This window comes from Tamandua tetradactyla, chromosome 16 (genome assembly GCF_023851605.1).
Source record: "Tamandua tetradactyla isolate mTamTet1 chromosome 16, mTamTet1.pri, whole genome shotgun sequence".
NCBI lineage: Eukaryota > Metazoa > Chordata > Mammalia > Pilosa > Myrmecophagidae > Tamandua > Tamandua tetradactyla.
Genome location: NC_135342.1, coordinates 47345047 through 47370776, shown reverse-complemented (window position 1 = coordinate 47370776; position 25730 = coordinate 47345047). Strand labels below are relative to the sequence as shown.

General features: G+C 47.6%; 1 protein-coding gene and 1 long non-coding RNA gene across 2 annotated transcripts in view; one reads left to right on the top strand and one right to left on the bottom strand.

Moving 5' to 3' along the window:
- Positions 1-2539: 2539 nt before the first annotated feature.
- AKTIP (AKT interacting protein) overlaps positions 2540-25730 on the top strand; it is a 43580-nt gene continuing 20389 nt past the window's right edge. Inside the window, exon 1 of the mRNA XM_077132450.1 lies at positions 2540-2825. The gene's annotated coding sequence lies outside the window, so the exon portion shown is untranslated. The remainder of the gene's footprint in view (positions 2826-25730) is intronic.
- On the bottom strand, positions 18046-21483 carry LOC143660303 (uncharacterized). Its single transcript, XR_013163931.1, has 3 exons — positions 21315-21483; positions 20490-21145; positions 18046-18785 (listed from the first exon to the last, which is right to left on the bottom strand). It is a non-coding gene; the product is annotated as an uncharacterized LOC143660303 (long non-coding RNA).

Below are 25730 nucleotides of genomic sequence, written 5' to 3'. Positions count from 1 at the left end.
ATTACAAAATAGTTTAAGTATTTCTAAGGCATGTGCATTTTTTTCCTCTGGCAGAATTTCCCAGGCCTGTCAACCCCTTGGCGACGATACTGCCTTCCTCAGATGACACCTGGCAGCAGGTGGAGGGGACTTCCCAACAGGTACATCTGTACGAGCCTCTCAGTGAGAAAGGTTTACAGCGACGCCAATTTGGAAATCCAATTGTCAATTATAAAACAGACCTCCCCGGAGGTGAGAGGAGTGGAGGAAATGTAGAGCTGAATGTGAAAATCCAAAGGACTGTGTGGTCTAAGAATGAAATGTTTTTTTTTTTTAAATCAAATTAAGCTACACGGTGGAGATTGAGCAGAGAGTCCTGAAGGTGACTTTTAAATGAAAATGAAATGTCTGTTAGTAAGTTACAGAGGTGCAGTGATATCAAGTGGCAGGCTTGTGTCTCATTAATTTCATACATAGATTTTTATGGGAGGCTATTTGATTATAATTTGATTATCTGACCCTGTAATTAAAGTTTATTGCCAATTTGGAAGCGTACATGTAAAATGAACTGGTTTTCTTCAAAGCAATATACAATCCTTTGGACTCATTGACTTCTGGTTTTGCATTTAAATGGAAAAGTCAGTTATAACGTGACAAACAGGTTGGGGTTTTGATCATTAATCCTGCTAAAGCAATATTCATAAATTCAATTCTGAATCAGTCGGAATACTTTTCTTTTATTAGTTTCTGTGTTATTAAATGAGATTGTTTCTGACTAATATATTTCTGGACTCAAACTGTAGCTCCAAGCTGTTATTCAAATCAAATAACATGCCCCTTACTTGTGCCTAGCACTAATAAATGCCAGCTTGTGATACATTTGCAAGAGGCTGTCAGCAATATTAAAGGAGGCAATAATGGCACAAGGTCTCTAAGTGAGCTGATTTTTCTAGGGGCTGATATCCGTCATTTTTCTTATGGAAAAAAAAAGATATTCAAAAGCATGCTTTGATACATAAAAACATAATTTGCTGGCACTTAAATTACCAAGACATTGGAATTAGAGAACTCATAACTTTGGGGGTCCCGAGTAAGTAGGAAGCTCAAGGAAGAGCTGAATAGAAGTGGGAAGGAGTGGCCACGCTGCTCTTGAATTGATCAGAAAAACCATTCCCAAGTCACCATGGGGTTCCCAGAGCAGAGAGGAGTCTTCGCCACCTCTTTTCTGGCCCCATTTTATAGACGATGATAGAGATCCAGAGGAAAGTCAGCTGGGAAGAGTCTCAGTGATTGGGTGGCAAATCCTAGGTGGAGACTCTCTCCCATGCTTCAGCCTCCAGCCCATCACTTCACACTCCAACCCCATCAGCCACCATCCACAAGGCATGCGTTACACCTGCCCTCTCTCTGATTCGGGGAGTAAATGAAACCTGACATGCAAACTACAAGGATAAGGTGGCTGTTCCAGTTTGCAAAGCTGCTGGAAGGCAATATGCCAGAAATGGATTGGCTTTTACGATGGGGAACTACTCACTTACAATTTACAGTTCTTAGGCTGTGAAAATGTCCAACTCAAGGCATCAACAGGACGATACCTGGACTCTGAAGACAGGCTGCCTCTGTCACGTGGGAGGGCACATGGCCAGCGTCTGCTTGTCCTTCCATCCTGGGTTTTTTTGCTTTCAGCTTCTGTGGCTTCCTTGCTGTTTTCTGTGGGTGTGTCCTTATCTCTGAGAATCTCTGGGGTTTTTTTTCTGTGAACTTCTCATCATTTCACCTTAGCTTCTGTATGTATTTTATCCTCTTATAAAGGACTCCAGTAAGAGAATTAAGACTGACCTTCAGTGGGGTGGGTCACATCTCAATTGAAGTAACCTAGTCAGAGGACCCCACCCACGATAGATCTGCACCCACAGGAATGGACCTACTGAAGAATATTCTTTTCTGGGGCCCATAAAGCCTCAAAGCATCACAGTGGCTTATAATATCTCTTTTATTATCTCAAGTTGGGTTTTTTTTGAAGTATGATTGGCATACAATACATTGTGCATATTTGAAGTATATTGTAGCACCTTCTGCATATTTGAAGTATATTGTAGCACCTTCTTAAAAAAAAATCATCATAGCACTGACTTTTTCATTGTTTGGGGCAATTTTTACCTATACTTGGACCTTAGAGATTATCGTTCAGATTGAAAGTTTGGGCGTTCTTTTCTCTTCTCTTTGCAGGACTCATTTTGCTGCTGCAGTCTGCAGACTTACGTTCATCTGTTCTCTTGATGACCCAGGCTAGGTCTTGCTGGGGGTCCCCCTTATCACACTCCATTATAGGCAGTGGTAGTCCCTCCTGTCCCAAAGGACAGATTTTTCCAACTCATTTCTGGATACCCAGAGTTTCTGAGGAAACTGAGAATCTACTGGCCCGTTTCCCCCAGCACCTACCAAATGCCTGAACTCCACCCCACCCCCAAACCTGCCCAATAGGGACGGTCCTCTGAATTCCTGGCGAGGGGGGCCTTGACGTCATCCAGGGAGGACACGCCTCCCGGGCCATGCCCAGAGCTCCCTGCAGGCGTGGGGGTGATCGTAGCCTCGGGAAGCAGGTGCACTGCTTCAGCCTTCCGTGGACCCGGCTCTCTCCCTGGGGTTGGCCGCGCCCCACTTCCTCCGCCCATCAGCCTTCCCAGGTCAGCCCGCTCCCGCACCTGGTTACAGGTGAGGAAATCCCGGCTGGCAGAGCTGGTAGCGGGCGGCCCTCCTCCGTCCCTTCTGTTCTGCCGGTTTTTCCAGATGAGCCAAAGTGAAGAGAACTTCCAGGGCAGGAGACAACACTCCAGCTGGAGAAGGTATGTGCGAAGGGGGCCGGGCTTATGGGCCTCAGGATGTTAGGGGGCCTGCATCTGTTTCGGCACATCCCTCACTCCCCAGGGTGTTTATCTTGGATTTTGCCACTAGAAAGTGCAAACCCCACCCTTCCTGCTCGGAACCCAACTAAAGAGCCAGCCCTTGCTGGCCCCAAGGCTTGGTGAGGACAGCCCCAGGCAGGAGAGGGCTGCTCCCAGGGCCCTGGGCTTTGACTTGGAAACGGGCCCCCTGTCCTGCACAGCGCCTGCCAGCAGACACTGCCACATGTACAAGGCTGCTCATGTACAGGCCTTGCTGCTGCCTGGTTTGGGGGACCCCCTAGTTTGGGTGACGCCCATCCAATGGCATCTGTGGAAGTTACTGGCCCACGGGTGGCAAAGCAGGCATGGCAGCTTTTGTGCTGTACTTGGAGGTCAAGCGGCCACGTTGGGGGAGGTTTTCACAGGCGCCTCTGAGACGGTGGGTCCATGGGCAGCGCCGCATGGCTCCGAGCAAACGCAGGTGACCTGGCGGGGTCTCAGCCGGGCTGCTGGTTCCCACTGCGGGGGAGCCTTCCCGCAGGGAGCGCAGCCTTGGGTTAGGTGGCCATTTCTTTGCCTTTTGAGTGCAGGTGAGAGTCAGGTTAGGTTGTTCACGCAGGGCGCGGATGACAGCGGTGGTGGCGTGGGGGCTCTCACCGAGCGCTCACGCATACCAGCCGCTGTACGCGGGGCTCCGTGCGGGGCTGCGCGGGCTCAGTGCGGGGCTGCGCGGGCTCAGTGCTGCCCGCCAAGCACCTGGTCCGCCTCGGTTAGTCCGGGAAGGGAGTCGGGATGCAGAGAGGCTGAGCGAGCCGCCCAGCCCACCCTCCGCCGGATCTGCCCGCAGGCGGGCGCACGCTCTTCCCGGCACCGCGGCTAAGGGTCTACCCCCTGTGGAGCGTGCAGCCACCTTCCCACGCCCCGAGAGGGCCGGTGGAGCGGACTTATTTATAAAGGTCGCGAAAATGGAAAGAGATTGCATGTTGGGGGGCAGGTACAATGGGGGTTGATCTGGGTCCGCTCGGCCTTTTCATTTGTGCTCGGCCTTGGCTGCCCATGAGACCCACCTGGGCGCTTTCAACATGAGGGAGGCCAGCTGCATCCCCGGAGCTTTTGGAGAGCGGCCCAGGCAGGTCGTTCCTGGAGCTCCCCAGGGGATTGTCAGGGGCAGCCAGGGCTGAGGATACCCGCCTCTGGGCACGCACTTTCAGGGGGCAGGAGCCATCACCCACCCAGGCTCACATGCAGCTGGTTTGCAAGGCTGTGTTGGGAGGTCCTCCACGCCTTTTTTTTGTAACAGCTTTGTTGACATATAATTCACCCATTTAAACAGACAGGTCAATGGATTTTAGCATACTCACAGAGTTGGCAACGATCACCATAACCACATTTAAACATCTTTATTACCCCCAAAAGAAACCCTGTACCTCTTGGCCTTCACTCCCAGTCCTTCCCTCCGGACAGCCCCAGGCCACCACTAATCTACTTTATGTTTCTATAAATTTGTCTATTCTGACATTTAATATAAGTGAAATCTTACCATATGTAGTCTTTTATGACAGACTTCGTAGAATAATGTTTTCAAGGTTCCTGGATGTTATAGCACCTATCCGTATGCCATCCTTCCCCCCCCCCCCCCCCAGATAATATTCCATTGCACGGAGAGGCCACATTTTATTTATCCATTCACCAGGTAATGGTCACTGACTTATTTCCACTTCTTGACTATTATGAATAATGCCGCTATGTACATTTCTGTAGGAGTTTTTGCTTGATGCATGTTTTCATTTCTTTTGGGTGTACACGGAGGAGTGGAATGTCTAGGTCATATGGTGACATTGTGTCTCATATTTGCAGGAACTGCAAAACTGCTTTCCATCAGTTGATGGGCGTGTGGGTTTGCCTTAGTCTACCAGGCTGCTACCACAGATGCCACCCAGTGGGTTGGCTTAACCAGCAGAGTTTACTATCAGAGGCTGGAAGGCCAGAATCCCAGTGTGCGCATGGTGGTGCTCTCTCCCGGTCTCTGGCGCTCTGCTACCGGCGTGCCATGAAAGGGCTTCTTTGGCTCGCGGCTCTGCTTCCCATCGCATGGCCTTCTCTCTCCTTGTGTCTGCTCGATGGCCACTGAGCCCAGCTTCTGACTTCCGTGTGGCCTTCTCTGACTCGCTGCCTCTGAATTTCTTCTGCTTATGAAGGATTCCAGTGATAGGGATTACCGGATCCAATTCAGTAGGGCCACACTTCAACTAAACATAACATATTCTAGAGGCCCTATTTACAATGGCCACCTTACTAGGAATGTGGATTAAGAACATGACTTTTGAGGGGGACACAATCCAGTCTACCACAGGGTTATTTCCCCTTCAGGGCCAGTACGGATAGGCTGCTATGAACATCTGTGTACGCAATTTTGCATGGAGCGTCAAGCCCTGGGGTCACCCCTTTGCTCCACCCAGTCCTGCTACAGTAGGGGAGGCTCAGCTCTAAGTTCTCATGAAGAAACAGATGGGAAACCCCAAACCCCATGTCCTTTCATTTAAAAAGGAGCCTTTTGTTCCAAAGTTTTTGCTGCTTTTAAGTGTTGCCTGTCACTATTGTTTGCAGTCTCAGACCCACTTGCAGACTCAAAATATCTCTGAAAATATCATCTCATAACAGTCCTTTACCTTAGGCCCACCTTGTCCGTTGACTTGTCCTTTCTCCCTCTTTAAAACTCCAGACAAACCCCATCAGTTTAGTGACAACAGTAAACTGGGAGTAAAACCCCACCCCTTGCTGCTGCTGGGTGCCCTCAGCCCCTCTCCTGTGCCCATGTCCGTGCCTGCGCCCTCTTGGAGGAGATAAGATGGGATGGCTGGTGGGGGATATAGAGATGGGAAAACTGGACCTACCTGTTGTCTGAGAGCTTAGTCAAGGGGAGCAGGGGAACCAAGTCCTAAATAAATAATTGCAATGGGTGCCAAATTCAGCATCTTCTAGAGTGCAGTGGGGAGAAGTGGTAGAAAGTGGCACATAGACAAATCATGAAATGACACAGAATCAAAAAAGAACAATGTAATTCCCGTTTCAGTGATCCTTTCAGCCTGTAGATACAGCCAGGAGAACATCTCAGTTTGGTGCTAATAGGTCTTGGAGGGCCTCTCTTTTTTAAAAAAACAAGAGCAGACATAGACTCAGGCCTCCAGCTGCAAATGTGCGCAGCAACATATTGGCAACATTATTTCACTTTCATTGTATTTATTTTACAATTGACTTCTATATAGCAAGACTCACTGACTCTTCCATTTACCATGGTGATATAAAGTTTTCTTTCTTTTTTTTTTTTTTACATGGGCATGCATCCCATGGCAGGCAAGCACTCTTACCTGCTGAGCCACCGCAGCCCGCCCATAATGTTTTCTTTAAAGATAAATGTATTTGAATTTGTTTTTAAGACGTGATTTCATTTGAAGGAAAAGAATAAGTAAAAACAGTAGAGCAGGTGGCCGGCGATGTGGCAGTGATTGCACAGATGGTTTCCAAATGACCTTGAGAAAGTCCTGTGGACATGCACCAAGGGCTGAGGGAGCCCCAGCTCGGCCTCTAACCTGGAGAGGATATCATATGAGAGAAGGTGCGTCCTTAAGACACAGAAAGAGGACTTATCATGTATAGATGAAGGGAAACTTTGGAGATTAGGTTCCAGCTACAACTTTTGCAGGGGAGGAAAGCTGAGGCTTTGAGGGGTTGATAATCTGAAATGACATGGGTGCCCAGACGGAGCCAGCATGGAGCTTCGTGGTTGTGAGCCCCAGATCCAGTGCCACGACACTGTCACATTCCATCTCCTAGCATGTCAGCTTACCACCTTTCTCTTCCCCCTTGGTCAACCCAATAAAATAGTATATTTGCTTCTGGCACCGTGAATAACAAGTACTGGGAATTATATGATTCTGTCTGTGCCACTTTGCAAAGCTCAAAGAATGAGTCTAGCTTGTGGAGAATTATAGAACTTGACTCTCTAGTAGTAAGACGGCCACAAAGTTGCAACTTGTATAGTCGGCTATTGTACTGTTCATCAAATATTTCCAGTTTTCCTTCTACAAACATGGTAGATGTATACTTTCCTGCCTTCTGTTAAGTTTGGGGGGTTCTTTGTTATGTACCAATAGATAGTTGATACAGAGTCTGGCTTTGGTGACTTGGCTTAACGTGTTGGAGGTTCATGTATGTTGAAGTGTGCAGCTGTGGTTTGTTCCTTTTTAGTGCTGAGGCGCAGGCCACTGTGCAGATGTACCACATTTTGTTTAACTCCCCACTAGTTGAGGAACATTTGGGGTTTCCCCATGTTTTTGGCAACTATGAATAAAGCCACTACATAGAATGATGCTGACTTCAAATTGCTATTAACATAAATCAATGTTTGCCTGTCTGCGTTGTCTCTTGCTACTGATCACGCCCAGCTCACCTTGGGTCCCTCCCCACCCCTCTCATCTATTCCCTGCATGGGCGAAGTGACCCCCACCCCAAGGCTTTAGCACCTCTTGTCCTCCCTGGCCCTTCCCAAAGCTGGCTCTGCCCACCCCCCAGGCCTCCAGTCCAGTGCCACCTCTTTAGAGGCCTTTCCTGAGGTCTCTGCCTAAACTTCCCTCTCCTCCTGGTGCTCTGTCCCCTGGCCCCCTGAATTCTTACCTAGCACAACTCACAATCTGTGGTTATTTGTTTGTTTGTTTACTTTTTGTTCTCTCTCCCCTCCTGGAATGTAGAGGTCTCATCCGTCTTTGTTAAGGCCTTGGCATGTACTCTGCTGAACAGGTATTTTCTGATGGAATGAACGAGCGAATGAAAGAGAAAGATTGGGGAAGTAGCTGAGGTTTAGTAGGCGTGCAAGCGCCAGGTTATGCGGTTTGCGTTTGGTATAGGCAATGGAAAAGTATTGTTGAAAATGATCCCTTGGAAAAATATTCTGCTCTTTCATTTGGTTATAGTATGCCATAAAGAAAGCAAGAGTTAATGTCAACATATTTTATAGACGTGGAATATGCTAAAACTGTGGTTCCCCATTCTGTTAATATAGGGAAGAAAGGGAAATTGCAGTTAACACTTAAGACCTATCTGGCTGATTTTATCCCTTGAAATTTCTTAGCATTTAAAGACCTATTATTCCAAACAAAATATAGCCTTGTTTATTCTTCTCTCAGACCAGTATTCAAAATGAGGGGATGATGTTAGCCTTGTGTGTACTCTTGAACAGAAGGGCGTAAATATGCTGATGGAAATACACACTCATACACCCACATTGATCGGTGTGTATCTCACTGTTACTATCAGTTATGGAGTCTGTGTAAAGATACAAACAAGAAAGGAATGTGTAATATGCTGGTGCTTCATGCTGTGAGCTGTCCACTTATTTCAAATGATTGACTCTTAAAATAGGCTGTTTAAGAACCACCACAAACAAGAGTGATAACGTTTTATTAAAAGATTAACAGACACACCTGGAATCATTTCATTTTTCTCTCAGGTTTCTGCCTGTTTGCAAATTCGTAAAGGAACACATGTGAGGTGTCCCTGCGTCAGTGAATAGAACGGTGGCCTGTGGCTGGGCACCAAATGTCGCAGTATTCTCCCGCACCCATGACACAGACTCTGTGAAGAAACACGGGAAGGGCAGGCCATGGTGGCTCAGTGGCAGAGTTTTCTGCCATGCCAGAGACCCAGGTTCGAGTCCCGGTGCCGGCTCATGCAAAAAAAAAAAAAAAGAAGAAGAAAGAAAAAGAAACACGGAAAGCTTGGCGCGGCTCCCACAAATTCCGTGCTCATTCATTCCATCTCCCTTGGTTGCGCGCCTGCTCCGTGCCCGGACCGGGGGTGAGCCCTGAGCGAAGCAGGCGCCTCCTCCGCCCTCGCGGCGCGCACAGGCCAGCGATGAGGGGGCCACGGCGGCAACGACAGCCCCGCCCTGGCGGGACGAGCGGCCCCACGTCCTTCTGGCTTGGCTTTGTCACAGTCTCGTCGCGACATGTCCATCGAGGCCAAGCGGGGCTCCCGTGGGCGTCGTGGGCAGCAGCTACCAGGATGGAGAGCGCAAGCTGCTGGGAGGCAGGTCAGTTTAGCTCTGAGGAACTCTTGAAAAAAGCAGGTAGCCGGCGCCCCTCACCGCCCTGGCCAGTTCCTGCCAGGGAGGGACTGGGGCAGGCTCAGTTTTTGACATTCAAAATCAGGTTTCCTAGGGCAGCCCGACTTGCTAGGGAAGGTTTCCTCCATTGCTTCATCTCCTCCCTTGGCATGGCAAGACTCAGTGCTGGGAGGCCCCAGGGTCTGAACAGGGGCCTGAACAGGGGCTTTCAAACATGTTTTTCTATGAGCCACAGTAAGAAATAAAGAATTTTACTTTTTAAGCAGAATACACACATTTAATGGAAATAAAAATTTCAGAAAAACCTTCTTAGCTCTCTGTGCAGTATTTTCTCGTTTTTTTATAGTTACATTTTTTTAAAAAATTAACACCGGTGATGACCCAGTTACTTCATTGCATGCTCCACCCACGGAGCAGCGTGAACAGCCCACATGGAGAGGGAATGGCCTTAGCAGATGTGAGAGGAGGAAGGCAAGGGAGACAGAGGTGGAAGAGGGAAGCACTTAGCTGTGTGTGTCCCGACCTCCCTGCTCCGTGCCTGGGCCTGGAGGGAGAAAGGCGTGATGGCAAAGAATGGGTGAGGCCAAGAGACCCCTGTGCCTCACCTGCCAGCCTGGCTATGCCACGTCAAAGCCCAAGGTTGGTGGGAGACAGTGAGGCAGATGAGGTGCACAGCTTTCCCAAGCTGCTTTCCACTTCGTCCTGGTATGGCTGCAACCCAGGAGCTCCCCCAGCCTTCCAGGAGGGCTAGGAGCCTCACTGCTGGAGATGAGAGAGAACTACCCCGACCACAAGTGCACAGAGATGGAATAGAGGCAGGGAGAAGTGTGTGTGAGTGTGTGTGGGGGGAGGGTTGTCTACCTGCAGAGGGAACCGAGGTGAGACTGAGCAGGGGAGGGGGTCCCAGCTGAGGCCACCAGATCATATGCCACCAGCTTAGAATGCCAGCTAGGTAAGCAGAGGCCAGTAGCCAAAGGACATCTCCAGGGGGACCCAGGACACCCTGCCATAGCCCACTCCATTCACGCAGGTGCTACCTTAACAAGGAACTGACTGCAGGTGGAGAACAGAGAGCCCAAATCCTGTTTTCAAAAGAGGTGCAGAATTACCCAATGAAGTTGTTAGAATTATTAGATCAATTGGTCTTCATCTGCCCCTTTATTTCCCCTTCGCTTTGCACCAAATGGGGGTTCATGAAAAAGATTGGGTCAGTTTCAGAGACCATAAAGAAACCATGTTTCTCTGTGCAAAAGTGGTTACACCAGAAAAGTTGCAATCCAGCTCCTTGGCACAAGTGCTATCTCCCCCTGTGATGCCAGAGCCATCAGGTAAAGCTGCTAAATGTTTAAAAAGCAGCTCTTGGGCAGGGTGGGGGTAGGGGGCATTTGCCCATTTCCCTGGTGTAAACACTCCCACCAGGGCCCATTTCAAGCCAGGTGAGGTCACTGTGTGCAGAGCTGGGCAGCCAGGCTCACAGGTGCTCCAGCAAGCCTGGACCAGCCAGCACAGCACACCTGGCTCTCTGTCCACCTGGCTTTAGGAGACCCGTGACCAGGGCCAGATAAACTGTCCAGCAATAAAAACTCCCATCCCTGGACACTGGTTTGTTCAACAGAAAGGACCCGGCAGCTCGATTTAGCACATCTCCCTGGACCCCATCTTTTTCTCTTCGGAGTCCCACCTCCCCCACCCGCACCCAGGGCACTGCCTTCTGTTTGAGCTCCAGGCCCGACTGACAGAATCGGAGCAAACTCCCCCTGAAGGGCGCTGCAGAGGTCACGGAGGCCAGCCCCCTGCCTCCAGGCGGGTTTCCCCTAAATCGTCCCCCAGTGCCCAGAGCAGCCGGGGAAAGTTTTGTGCTGACTCGGTGGTGCCCTGGCAGCGGCCAGCTCCTCCAGCAGTTCATGAGGGAATCATTAGGGAACCGTGGCAGTGAGCTAGGGCCCCAAGGCCTGTGGCAATTAATCACCTTTCCTCACTTGCAGCACCAGCTGTCTCAGATGCAGCCACCCTCGAGGTAGCCCTTTAATTGTCCCCAGAGAATGCAGGTGGGTGAGGGGCCACCTGAGCTGACGTTAGCCAGCAATCCTCCCAAATTAAAAAAAAAAATTTTTTTCTTTTAGAGCATTCAAATATTTCTCACTTACTTCTCAGTGTCTGTTATTGATATAAAGGTTGAAGCTCAGGCAGCTTAACTGTTACGTGGAATGACCTTTACTTTTAATATTAATATATCATCGTAAAGTCTATGCGAATCATGAATGCAATTTTGGTATTCATATAAAATGCTGCACGCCGAACCCATTGCAACTTCGCCCCCCCACCTCGTCCTCCAGAAAGCTGCAAACGGGGTGAATTAATATGTGTCCTGTGCCGCTCCCCTTTATTTACTTAGCGAGGGTGGCCGGGCAACTTTATCAAGAGTAACATTATCAAGAGCTCTCCTGCAAGCTGCTTTATCATATTCACATCCGCATCTGCTCAACACTTGTCAGTGTCAATCAAATCGCAATAATACGCAGATGATTTGCTCATTTGGTTTAATAAAATCTTTCTGCTTATTTGCGCTGCCTCCATTACACCACGTAATTGCTGAGCCGCGGAGGTGAAAGGCAGCCAGTTGCCTGGGGGATAAGAGGAGACTATTGCTATATGAGGGATTTGTTTCTTTGCCTCTGTCTCTCCCCAGTCACTCATATTCCTAAAATTAATATTGTATTTGAATCCAGCCCTGCTATTCTTATGCAGGCTAACATTGTTATTACTTATTATTTGGATGTGAAGTCATTTATTTTTAGTTTTATGTCCAAGCTGTCAAGCTAAATTTCATTGTGAACTGCCACATACAATTTTTAACTGCCATTTAGAACGAGATTCAAACTCTAAATTATGGAGTCAGCTTGTTCAAAGGGCCGGCCTGATATGAAGTGCAGCAAGAAGCCCTGATTTCCCTGGAAATCAAAGGGGCTCCCGGTTATTATTTTCGTGGAAAGGGAAGCACCCAGCCTTAACGCTCACCTTGATGGCGGCCGGAGCCCCAGCTCGGCGCACAGAGGCCACGGCCGGGGAGGCTCACGAGGAGCCCACTCGGTGCCTGCACGTCCCCCCACGCTGCCTCTGGCAACGTCAACCCCCTTCGAGCGAGGTGGGGCTGTGCAGGTGCCTAGGACCCTGTGCGGATGGCTAAGGCAGGCTTGCAGCCACGTTACCAGCCTACCTGAGCAGAAGGGCTGGTCTCTTGTAGCCAGGCCGCGCCTTTAGGCTGGGCTTGGGGGCTGCCCCCTCAGGAGGTGGGGCTCTGCCAGGGTTGGGCCGTGGAGAAACTACAGAGAATTTTAAAGTTATTTATGGCCATGTTTTGGTGTTCCTACAAAGGATATCGCATACGTGTACCCACACACCTGTGTGTGTGTGTGTGTATGTGTGTGTGTGTGTGTGTGTGTGTGTGTGTGTATAGAGCAAACTAACCTACTAAAGCATGGAGAGCCACCTGAGACTTTCTCCTGTGGGCTTAGTGAGAGCCAGGTCACGTGGGCAGTGATGAAGTAAGGACCACACTCCCCTGTGCCACCCACCATATCCCAGCCTTACCTTTGGTAGGAACAGCAGCTTTGCAAAGGCGGCCTTTTATTACGCCCCTATGGTTGAGGCTTTAAATGAATGAGCTCATCAAGTGTTTGTCAAAACAACCATCTGGGATAAATCTCAAGCTTGTTCTGTGGATGAAAAATGAAGATGCTGAGATGTAAGAAGGCTAAGTTGACAAAGGCTCTGGAAGCACTAGGTCTAGCCCAAAGGTGGCCAAAGAGAAGGGAGGAAGCCAACAGGCGGTTGTCATCAGCAGCTCTGGGGCCACAACCCGTTCACCAGAATGTCTCCAGGAAGGTCCAGTGGCCACGAAAGCCAGTTTCACACCAACCGCAAGGAGGCGCTCATGGGCTTGCCCCGGTTAGTGGTGCTTCGCGGTTGGCCGCCAGGCCCTGAGACTTTGTTAAGGGGCGCTGGGGTGCCGAAACAGACTCAGAGGACCACTGACTCCACCCCCATCGGCCCCCAGCATCGGGGATGATGCCAGAGCCCAGGTGTCGAGTCACACAGAAAGGGAGAGCGGAGGGAGCATTTGATTCCTTCCTCCTCCTTGTTGCTCCCCCTTGATCTCGAGTTTTCAAAAAGCCTTAATTCTAAATACTTACACTTTGTCTTGGGTGCTGACTTGAGCTTAGATGTAGCACATACCCCGAGGGCACTGGCTGCCACGGTCGCAGTGGACGTCGTTGGCAGTCCAGGGGCAGTGCCAGTAACTTCCCTGTCCCCCATCTGTCCTTGCTTTGGCCTTGCAATGAGCTTGTAGAGCTTGGTGTTCTTTTCACAGATCACTAACTTCAAGGAAGGTATTGTAAGGGAACTTCTAGTCCAGCCCCGATAGAGTCCTTCCCTCACCTGAGTGTGGCTCCAGCTGTGGTTTGCAGGAGTTAGACGTGGCACCTAGCATATGGTGAATCATCCACAGTGTACCACCAATTATTTTAATAGCAGCTTTGAGATATAACCACACACCATCCAGTTCACCCATTGAAAGTGTATAATAGTATGTTCATGGATAAATGCAACCATCACCACAATTTCTATCACCTCAGAAAGAAACCTCATATCCTTTAGCTACCACCCTGCTTTCTCCCTTTTACCCCCAACCCAACCCTAAGCAACCACTTATCTACTTTCTCTATATATAGATTTCCCTTGCTCTGGACACTTCATATAAATGGAATCACATTTGTGGTCCTTTGTGTCTGGCTTCTTTTACTTGGCATAATGTTTTCAAAGTCCATCATGTGATAGCATACATCAGTGCGTCGTTCCTTTTACGGCAAATAATACTCCATTACATGGCTAGACCAAATCTTGCTTACCCATTCATCGGTTAGTGAACATTGGGCCTCTACCTTTTAGCTATTATCGATGGTATTGCCGTAAGCACCCCTGAAGAAGTGTTCGTTTGAACACCTGGTTTTGGTTCTTTGGGGGATATATCTAGGGTGGAATTTCTGGGTCATTACCAACTTTTGAACAGTCTTTAAAACTTATTTTGCCACCTTGGCCCTTATATTAGCTATTCCATTCCCTCCTTCAGGCTCTGAAGTGAATGAATTCCTTCAGCACAAACATGAAATTAGCCACATCAGCCGAGCAAAGATTTTGTAAAGACCAAGGAGGGAATCAACGCTGAAAACCCACAGTTTTGATTAATAAAAATCTTCATTTGCTCTGCCTCTTTCCCAGTCCCCTCTCTTGCTTCCTCTCCCTTCCTCTACCTCACACTTTGGCCATCTTCTCTAGTTTTGCTCCTTCCTATTCTATGTACTTTAGCTCAGTCTCATCTCCTCCAGGCCTGCATGCCCACATGTGCTCCATGGCACTCTCTTTAAGCAGAGAAAAGGATATTAAGGGCCACACAATGAGGATGATAATCTGAACTCAATAAACAAACGATTCTTCAGTTACCAGGATCCACCCTCCTTAGAAAACGATGGGAGATTAAATTTATTTTTTTCCAACCTCATTATAGCTGCTGATAGAGTCTCTCCTAGGAACAGATTCCTTCCTCTTCACCCCACTGGTGGGGCTCAGCTATCTTCACGGTCACGGTAATGCATTTATGCAGAGGTCACAGGTTGGTGACCCTTGTACGTTTTATTAAACCTGCAGTGTTTGAACATTTTTTAGTTTTCTATTTTTTTTTTAAATTAAGAGATCTCCCATTTAAAAAATTCAGACTTCCAGTTTCCTTTGAAAAAATGGAAGACCTGACGTGACGGTGGGCGTCGTCCTCGCCTGGTACCAGGTTGGCTAGAGCTGTGCAGCCAACCTGGTGCCAGGAAGGCCCGTGCTTCCCTTCGGAAGGGCCCGTGCTTCACCCCGGAGCCCAGCTCACGGTCTCACTTCTGTGTCCTATCTGGCCTCTGTAGGCATTTACACGTCTGGCCCATGTTCTAGGATAGACTCAACACAGAAAGACAGAGCAGTTATTAAAACTACACAACACTTGCCTTACTGAGTGTGTTGGGGGCAATAAGCAGTGACTCTGTGCTGTGGATGGTGTCAAATTAACAGTGGGATTCAGTTGAAACCCACCAAAGACGTTTCTGAGAATTCTGCATCTAAGATGACTGAGAACCACTGCCCAGAGAGCCAACCAAGAAGATGATTCATTCAACAGATGTTTATTGAGCATCTCTTCTATGCTGGGCTCTGTTGTAGATGCTAGGAACACAACTGTGAACAAAACAGACAAAGCTCTGTGCTCTTGTAGAGGTGTTATTCGAGTAGGGTAGACAGATAAGATATAAGTGAAATGCATAGTTTATAGATTGTGAAAAAGGCAATGGAAAAGTTGGAAAGGGAGAGTGTTGGTGGAGTGGGGAGAGGGAGGGAGGATTGCATGTGTAGACAGAGCTGCCAAGAAGACCTCGCTGAGGAGGTGAGGGTGCCATTCATATAGTTGTCTGAAGGAAGAAATTTCCAGGTAGGGGAAATGGCAGGTGCAAAGGTCCTGTGCTCAACATATTCAATGAAGAATAAGGTTGCCATGGCTTCAGCAGTGTGAACCAGAGGAAGAGTGGCAGGAGATGAGGCCAGCATGATAGGGGAGGGTGTGAGAGGGAGAGAGATCATATAGGGACTTGGGGAAATTTCTAGGCCTTTGGATATTATTCCGAGACAAGAAACTATTGAGAGTTTCGAACAGAAGAGTGATGCTGTGAGTTGGTCTTAATAGGATCTGTGCTTGGCTGTGTTTTCAGGCCAAACACAGGGAGACTGATCAAGAGGCTTTAACAATAATCCAGGTGAGTGACGAGAATGATACAGACCAGGTTGAAAGCAGTTCAGGGAGTGAGAAGTCATTGAGTTCTGAGTACAGTTGAAGGCAGGGCTGACCTGGATTTGCTGACAGCAGAGGGTTAAATCTGGGGGCCAGAGGAGAGGATGGTGCCAAGTTTATGGATCTGAGTAACTGGAAGGGTGCATTGCTGCTGACAAATAAGGAAACCAGTGGAGGACTAGATGTGTGGTGGCAGGTCGATGTAATGAATTTGGGTGATCATCTGTCATCTGAGTGAAGATGCTGAATAGGCAGTTGGTTGTGCAATCTGGAGATCAGGAGAGAAGTCAGGCTGGAGAAAAGACTTGGGAACCATTGGTGTACAGATGGAATGAGGTCACCACAGAAGTGAGTGTAGACTGAAAAGGGAAGGGATCACAGGACCAAGGCAAGGGGCAGGTAGAGAAGCCAAAAAAGAAGAGGGCAGAGGGTCAGTTCACATTGGGTTAGAAGTTATTCCCCACTGAGTTTATCCTTTGTAGGGAGGAGAATTGGGTAAAAATATTCTGCTAGACTTATTTACATGACTAACGTAAAATACAGAATTCTCTGTCTTTTCACTGCTCTGGTGCCAAATCTAGAGCATAATGTCTTTAATTTTTTTTTTGAGTAAGAGATAAATTCACGTGGTTCAAATTTAAAATGTATAGGCCTACCCTGATCAAAATGGCAGAGTGAGACACTCCTGGGCTCTGCTGCCCCACAGAATCTTTGAACAACTTGCAAGGACTGGCAGAAACACCTCTCTAAAAATTCCAGAAAATAGTTAAAGGAGTTTAACAACAGGGCAAGTGCCAGATCAAGAAAAAGCTACTTAAAAGTGGTAGGATCTCATGGTGCCCTTCCCCACCCCTTACTGGTTTGGTGCCGAGCCAGCCCATATTCCTAGAGTAGGTATCTGATCCTGGATCCCTACAGAGCAGAGCGACCCTCGTAGTTCAGTGGGAGCATGTATGTCTGCCCAATATGTCTGGTGGTGGCCCAAGGGACTCGCCATCCCAAAATTTTCCATGTGTAGAAGGCACCTCACCATGCTCTCCTACAGAGTGCTATGGGAGAACTGTCACATTTTGCTGCCTGGGGCGAGGGATCACTGGATATAGGACAAACAGTGCAGTGCCCAGGACAATGAGGAAATTGTATCCTAGGGAAGAAGGGACATTTGTATCCATGCAAATGGGGGAATTCTTAGGGCCACACACATAACCAAGACAAGACACATGTACAGAAAGGATCACAGAGGCCGCTACACTTTGACCTGGAGCTGTTCTCCAAACTCATTGTATGGATGAGCTCTGAAGCACCCCTACCACTCCTTCTCCTCCTCCTTCTCCTCCTCCTTTTTCTCCTCCTTCTCCTCTTTCTCCCTCTTTTTGTTAACTCCTGGTATTCAAGGAAATCTGTTATAACACTAGCTGGACACAAGGTTAAACAGATCATTAAAATATCAAATGTCCAGATTTCTACAACAGATTACGGAACATAGAAAGAAATAGGCAGTGACGAACCAGGCAAAGGGGAAGATTCAAGCATTAGAAACTGGGACATTCCAAAGACTTTTAAGAAATGGCCCTAGGCATGCTAAAGAGGTAATGAAAATATGGACAAAGAACTAAAGGAAATAAGGGAAACAACAGATACACATAAAGAGAATATCAATAGGAAGATAGAAATTATGAAGAGGAACCAAGAGAGCTGAAGACCACAGTAACAGAAATTTAAGATTACCTAGTGGGGTTCAAAAGCAGATTGGAGTTGGCAGAAGAAAGAATCAGTGAACTTGAAGGTAAGACCATTGAAATCATCGAGTTTGATGAGAAGAGGAAGAAAAGTGAACAGAGCCTGAGGGACTTGTGGAACATCACTAGTATACCAACATAAGCAATGTCTGACAACTTCCCAAGTTTAACAAAGGACACGAATGTACCCATCCAAGATGCTCAACAACCCCAAACAGCATGAACCCAAATAGACCTACACCACATGTTATTAAAATTAAAATTTGAATGCTGTTCTAGGTTGCTAGCTGCTGGAATGCAACACACCAGAGACAGATTGGCTTTTAATAAAAGGGGATTTATTTTGTTGGTTCTTCAGAGGAAAGGCAGCTAACTTTCACTTGAGGTTCTTTCTTATGTGGGAAGGCACAGGATGATCTCTGCTGGCCTTCTCTCCAGGCCTCTGGGTTCCAACAACTTTCCCCGGGGTGATTCCTTTCTGCATCTCCAAAGGCCTGGGCTGAGCTGTGAGTGCTGAGATGAGGTATGCTGAGCTGCTTGGGCTGTGCTACTTTGCACTCTCTCATTTAAGCACCAGCCAATTAAGTCAGACATCATTCATTGCAGCAGGCATGCCTCCTAGCCGACTGCAGATGTAATCAGCAACAGATGAGGTTCACATACCATTGGCTCATGTCCGCAGCAACAGAACAAGGTGCCTTCATCTGGCCAAGTTGACAACTAAATCTAACTACCACAAATGCCAAAGATAAAGAGAGACTTTTGAAAGCTGCAAGAGAGAAGCAAGGTGTCATGTACACAGGAGCCTCAATAAGATCAAATGTCTCTTTCTCATCAGAAACTGCAAAGGCAAGAAGGCAGTGGGACAATGTATTTAAAGTGCTAAAAGCAAGAAACTGCCAACCAAAAATTCTGTTTCTTGCAAAATGGTCTCTTGAAAATGGGAGTGGGATTAAGATATTCCCAGAGAAACAAAACTGAGGGAGTTCATCACCACTGGATCAGCCCTGCAAGAAGTGCTAAAGGGGGTTCTTCAGGTTGAAAGGAAAGGACACAAGACAACTGGATGAAGCCACAGGAAGAAATAAAGAGCTCCACTAAGGGTGATGAGATGGGTAGATACAAATGTCAGAGTGATTGTATTTTTCATTTGAAACTCCACATTTTACTTTCTTCCGGACCTAAAAAGGCAAATGCAATGAGAAGTCAATGGTTTTGGATTCCTACTGTATAAATATGTAATTTGTGAAAAGAACTACAAAAAGATGGGAGGCCAGAGGGGTTTAGGAGCACAGTTTACGCTTTTGAAATTCAGTTGGCATCAAAGCAAATGAAAGTGTTATAGATTTAGGGTATGAAATATAAGCCCTATGGTAGCCAAAAGTAAAATACCATAGGATATGCAAACTCATAGAGACAGAAAGTAGAGTACAGGTTACCAGGGGTGGGAGGCAGGGGCAATGGAGAGTTACTACAAAATGAGTGTGAAGGGAAAGTTCGAGTCATGGAAGGTGGTGAGGAGGGTACTATAACCTTGTCAGTGAGATGAATCCCACGGGAAGTTCTGCTTGGGTGTAGCTGGAAAGGGAAAGTTTAAGTTGTGTATATGTTTCCGCAATTTAAAAAAAAAGCAGTTTAAGAGATAATGATGATGAAATGTGGTAGACGATTCTGAAAAGGATCTAAGAATGCCAGAGAAAAGACTCCTGAGGACATTGCCGGGGCATAACAAAAATGTGGAATATAGAATATAAGCTTTATATCAATATTAAATTTCTTGAACTTGGTAACAGCATTTAAGGTGTTCTTGGGAAATATATTTGGAGTATTTGTGTTCAAGGAATATGTGAGTGCAACCTGCTCTCAAACTTTCAAAAGACAGCGCAAAAGTGGCAAAATTTCAAAACTGGTGGATCTGGGTATCTGGGAAGGAGGGGTATGTGGGAGTTCTCTGTATGAGGTTTGCATTGATTTTGCAACTGTCCTTTAATTTTGAAATTATTACAAAATTAAAAGTTTAAAGAAAAATTTCAAAAGCTATGGTAAAGTCTTACCCTCCCCTTTGTTCCTCAGCCACTGCGTGCCTCACCCAGAGGCGTCCCCAGATCCCTGTCAGTGCTCCCAGGGGGTGTTCCCAGGAGGGTGTGCATGGGCGCGTGCGCTCACTTCTCCCCTCGCCCATTTTTACACAAACGGTAGCGTGTACTTTCTGGTCAGAATTCCGCTTTTTCATTTCACATATCTGGGAGATCATTTCATATTAGAACATAAAGAACTTCCTCATGCTTTTTCTTTCCTGTAATATTTCATTTCAGGGATGTACAATAATTTGTTTAACTAGTCCTCCCCTGAGGGGCTTGGAGGTTGATTCCACTCTTTTGCTGCAACTAATAACCTTGTACATTTGTAATTTTGCACCCGTGTGAGTACAAATCTGTTGGATAAGTTCCTACAAGTGGAATCGTTCAGCCAAAGGGTACGTGTGTGTTTATTTCAAATGCCATCAAAGATGGTCCCAGTTCAGCTCCCACAAGCCATGGGTGAGAGCCCCTGTTATGACACATTTTCCAACACAGTTAGGAATATATTTTATCTTTTCCATCTGAGCGTGTCTAAAAATAGGGTTTTAGTTTGCATTTCTCTTATTGCAGGAGAGGCTGGTTGCCGGTAGCTTTCGATACAGGACCCAGCAGCAGAGATGGGCAGAATGTGAGTGCGGTGCCCTCTCCTTGGCGCACCCCCTCCCAGTTTGGCCCAGGCTGTTCTGGCCTTTAGGGGAGGAACTATGTCGCTAACCTTGTTCCCTTGGGGGTTTTAGTCGTTGCAAGTGGGGTCTTCCCTGAAATTATTTGCTTTCAAAACAGAAATGGAAGCGCGACCCTTACCGAGAAAGGTTCTTTGTCTGAGGCTCCGGGCTACCCTTTCGTTCAGTTCAGCTCCGTGGACTGAGAGCCCGGGACTGGGCCCGGGTCTGGGTTTTGAGAAAATGAGAAAGTTAAGCTCCTTGAGCACAGGGATCTTAGGTTCTAGTGGGGGAGCCGACAGCAGCCAAGCAAAGGAGGATGTATTTCAGCGAGGGGCAAGTGCTGTGAAGAAAATGAAATGGGGCGATGGGACAGAGAGAGTCTCTTTGGGGAGGGAAACATTTTAGCTGAGACCTGGAGGAGACGGAGAAGATTGTCATGCAAAGGTCTGTGGAGGAACAGTCTCGACATAGGGGACAGGCTGTCCGAGGGGAGAGCCAAGGAACGTGAGGGAGAGAAAGTGCCAGCGAGTAGGCAGAAGGGAGAGAAATTGCCCACCAACGGTGACCCACGGGAACCCTAAGGCCACAGTACAGAATTGGATTTGAGACTAAAAGAGGATTTTAAGCAGTGGTGTGCTGGCAAATACTTAACAACCAGTCTCGGGGTGGAAGGGGGGTGCACTGATTTGCAGCGCTGCCAATTCTGTGGTGTAAACACGCCCAACTGTGGCCGATTTTAAGCTGCTGAAGTGAGGCCGTGAACTCGGAGCTGGAAGAGCCACGTGCCATCTGCTCCTGCAAAGAGGTTAGAGTCGGCTTAAGCAGGAGGGTGATTCTGCTTTGATTTACGTTGAAAAGATCATTCCAGCTGCTGGGTGGATCTCTTTGAGTCCTTCAGATCACACACGCGTAGGCTGCTTCACTAGAGCCCTTTCCCACCCTCCTTTTCTGCTGAAGCGCATACCAGAGTTTTAGGTCTCGATGTTACTTCAGCGATGAACTTCATCTTTTTTTCTTGAGGCTGATGCATACCAGTGCCAACAAACAACTACTTCTCTTTAATTTCTTCCATGACTGGGTCCAGAGCAAAAGGAAAACCCCTTCAGACTTCCCGTGTCACTTTTTTTCCTTCTTTTGCTATAGGTGCAGATTTTGTTCGATGAAGCATGGTGGGGGGGGGGGGGGGTGTCCTGCCCTCCCCCTCCCCCTCCCTTCTCCTCCCCTCCCCCTCCATTCCCCTCCCATCTCCTCCCCTCCCCCTTCCCTTCTTCTTTCCTCCCCCTCCCCCTCCCCTCCCCCTCCCCTCCCCTCTAGAAGCTGCGGGACCCTTGGTAACTGGTGCTCCTCTAATTACTAGCGGATTGCCTCTGTGTTTGGAATTCTACTCCTGAGGATGGAGAGGCCCCCTTCTTTTTCATTTCCACGCAGGCTCCATGTCTAATTTAAGGAGGGGGTGAGAAGTGTAAGCAATTTTATGATTTCTTGCCATTCTTAAAACTCTGAAATTACTTTGGTCTTTGTTGGTCAGCAAATAAATTAATTTTCACTTGAAGAAACATCATTTTTAATGCCTTTCATTCTGGCCTGGCCTCATCCCACGGTCCAATTACCGAGGTGACTATCGCCAGTGAGGACACCGTGGGAACTGCAGGTCAGAAACTGTTTACGAGGCTTGCAGGCATCGATTGATTCAAGCTATCTGACACAGTCGGTCGTATTTTATTTTCCTAAATCTTCTCTCTCAAATTGATTTTTCAGAAACTTTTTAATACAGGTTTATTCACCGGGCTAATCCATTTATCTTCAGTTCCACCTGTAAAGTCAAGAAAATCTCTGGGTTGATCTGTGAAAGGAAAGAGACACTCTCTGCTTCTCTCCTTATCTCCAGCCCACCCCCGACTCTTCTCCTCTGCGTGCGCACACGCAAACACACACACACAATCACACACGTACCCCACCCCATGCATACCTCACACCCGCTGCCCCCACCCCACACACCACAGACACCCACATATACTCCCACGCACCCCCAACCCCATGCCCCCATCCCCCCCCACACCTCATCACTCTCCACCCCCACATGCTGCTAATTAGCTGTGAGACCCTAAGACCCTCAGCTCACCTTCCCCGCCCTTCAATTCTTCCATAAATTGGAAGCTTGTGCTATTTACCTTTAAATTCTTTTGTAACTTAAAGTCTTCAGAATCGACGAGTTTAAAGCTAGAAGGTAGATGGGTATCAAGAGCAGCCTCATTTCACACTTTGGGAAACTGAGGCTCTGCCTACAAGTCATCGCCCCCACGTCCAATTTAAAGACCACGCGGGACAGTGATGGATGGGGTGGAGTCTCCCAGCCACACCCCTCCCGCCTCCCCCCCAGCCTGGGTTTCACTGTCTGCTGTCTTACTCGGGAGTAGAAATCATTTCTGACTTTGTCACATGTCTCTCCTTCTCCTCTGCTCTTGGGTGAGTAGTTCGTAAAAGGGAGGGAACGAGCAGAAGTATTTGCTGTCCCTGGAGACTCTTCACATTGTCCCCAGGGCTGTTAAGCCAAACCCAGGGTGGCCGGGGGCTTATTGTTACACCGACTGCTTTGTGCTGAGATCCATCTCTTTTGCACACCCTTTTCACAACATGCAGTCAGATTCCTCCTGCATAAACAAAGCAGAGAGCAGTGGCCTATGCATCTGGAGAAAGGCTGTCAGATGTCTCCCCTGCAAAACCCTCAGCAGGAGCCAGCGTGCTCCTATTAACTCAGGCAACCCACCCCCACTCCCCACCCCACCCCCGCTGGCTCCAAGAGAATTGTGAATTGAGGTTCTCCCTCAGATCAGATGTAGATGGCAGGACTGCAGAGAGTGACTGTCAATGCATGGAGGGCCGCAGCTCACCGACAAGACCCACTTACTTTTCAGTGAGGCTGCTTTCCCATTTTTATAAGTTGTGTTTTTAAATACTGGGATGGCACTTGGCAGGGGCTTGCAATGCATTAAAAAATTATAAAACACGATCTTTCTAATGACTAAACAAGACAGAGGCTGTGGGTGCCTTTGGGAACCACTCAGCAAAGCTTAGGGGATCGTGAGGAGGGGGTCTCCTTGAAAATCGATAGAGGACATCTCTATTTCCTGCTGTGGGTTTCTCAGTGCCAGACTCGTGTATCAAATGATTAAAGTGCAAGTTGGACCCACTTGCCTTTAGTCTGTCCTGTTCCCCTGATGGAGTCCTGCCTGGCCAATCCGGGAGGGGACAGATGCTTTAGCCAATTTCTCTTTCATTTGTTACATCTCTTTGTGAAGATCTGGAGACAAATGCCATATCCACTCTTCATGTATGAATCCCTTACGTAGGAAGAACATGTTTTCTGTCTTCGTTTCCTTCGTGCCATCACCTAAATAAATAGGGGTTGATTTTGCTGATGAATTGCCTGGAGTCCCTGATGGGGTTACATTTAGCCAGCCCAGATGGGGAACATCTACCTGCTTTACAAGGGTTGTAAACTGCCAGCCTGGAGCCATTTTTGGTTATGCATTCTTTAGTCTGGGGTGCTTTAGATGGTCACAAAACCAGGTGCCAGAGGCCCAGTCCCAGCATCAAAAGCTGTAGGGTCTACTCACTTCTCCCGGCTGGATTCACACATTCACGAGACCTGTTTGGCTCCTGTGGACATTTGTCCTTGTGTCCTCTGCTGAGAGATTTCTGTTGAGCTGTAAGCAAAGACATGTCGCCCTGTCTGGCAGAATCAACGGAGATGCAGGCCTATGGAAAAATTGTCCACTTTTCTGATGAAGCCATACAAGAGCTCTGCCCTTCCTTTTATTATTTCCCATTTTCCTAGCATCTGTGATTGATGATAAGCAGTGCTTTGGGCCCCCATCCCCACTCTGCATACCTATAGACAACTGCCCTGGAATGGACACCTGACCTGTGCTAGAACCATCCATCCCCCCTGCTGGGAACTGGAATCGCTTAACTGAGAGACATGGAGAACTAAGTTTGGTCGAAGAGGGCATCCAGGACTGACAACAGGCTTAGCGACAAGAAAGTTTCCTGCAAACTCTTCTGGCAAAAACTCTAGGAAGGAGGCGCCTTAAACCACTTTGAATCACCTGTCAATCCTAAACCCATGACCTTGAATGGGGAAGGGGGAGGACGGACTATTCTGATTGGTCAGGCCTGGTTCACGGGAACCTGGGTTGGGGGGTGGAGTCAGTCACAGCCCAACAACCTGGAGGAAGTGTGAGTTGGGGATGGTGGTCCCTTGAGGGAAATGGGGATGCTGTGATAGAAAAAAGGAAGAGTAGAGCCTCATGAGAAGGGGAAAAATAAGAACAGATTCTGTTTCTGCTTCTATTTACATGCCTTGTTCTCTGAGCCTCAGTTTCCTCATCCGAGGTAGGGACAGTGTGATGGTTGAGTTCATGTGTCAACTTGGCCAGGTGAGGGCATCCACTGGTTTGGTCAAACAAGCACCGGGCTGATTGTTACTGCCAGGGTATTTGGTGGACTTAAATCATGAATCATTAGTCAGTTGATTGCATCTATGGCTGATTACATCTACAGTCAACAAAGGAAACTGCCTTCAGCAATGAAGGAAGTCCCATCCAATCCAGTTGAAGTCTTTAAAGGCAAAGCTTGTTACCGGACAAAGGCGGTGGATTCTTTTGCCAGATGCACTTGAATGACTAATTCCTGAGACAATGGGTTTCAAAGAGAAGAGGACTTTATTACTAGGCACATAGTAGGACAGCAGATGGCCGATCACCCCAAATCTGTCTCCCTGAGTTTAGGGGATTCGAGGTTTTTATGGATTTTAGCAAAGGGAAGTGAGGTCATTACAATTTAAAATAGCAAGTTCGAAGCAGAAAAGGAGACAGAGTTATCATTTCAGTAGGAAAATGTAAGTAGAAAGGAGGGGAGGTGGGGTTATTTCAATACTAAGGGTGTAAGTTAAAAGGCAGGGAGACAGTTATTTTTTAACAGCAGAGTCTAGCTGATACAATTTACAAATGTAAGGGGCTGGAACTAGTTAATGGCTGACTTCAAATTCTTCATTGACATCAGGGCCTTTGCCCTACAAGTTAGTTTAAGAAAATGACTGGATAAAGGGAGTAACAGCTCTTACAATCACAAAGGCACAAAGTAAGGGCTTTTACAATCATTTCAGGGCAGCTGAATTATGGTTTAGGGATTTCAGGTATTCCTCTCTGTCTACTCTAATATACCAGAGAGTAAAAAGGAACATTTATATAATGATTCAGTAATCAAAATCATCCCTTAAATCCTAATTTCTTGATTACGAACTATGTGTTCAGCAGTCAGAAAGAAGCATTTATCTTTACTTCAGCCAGGCAGCTTCTCCTTGGGGAATTCACAAAAC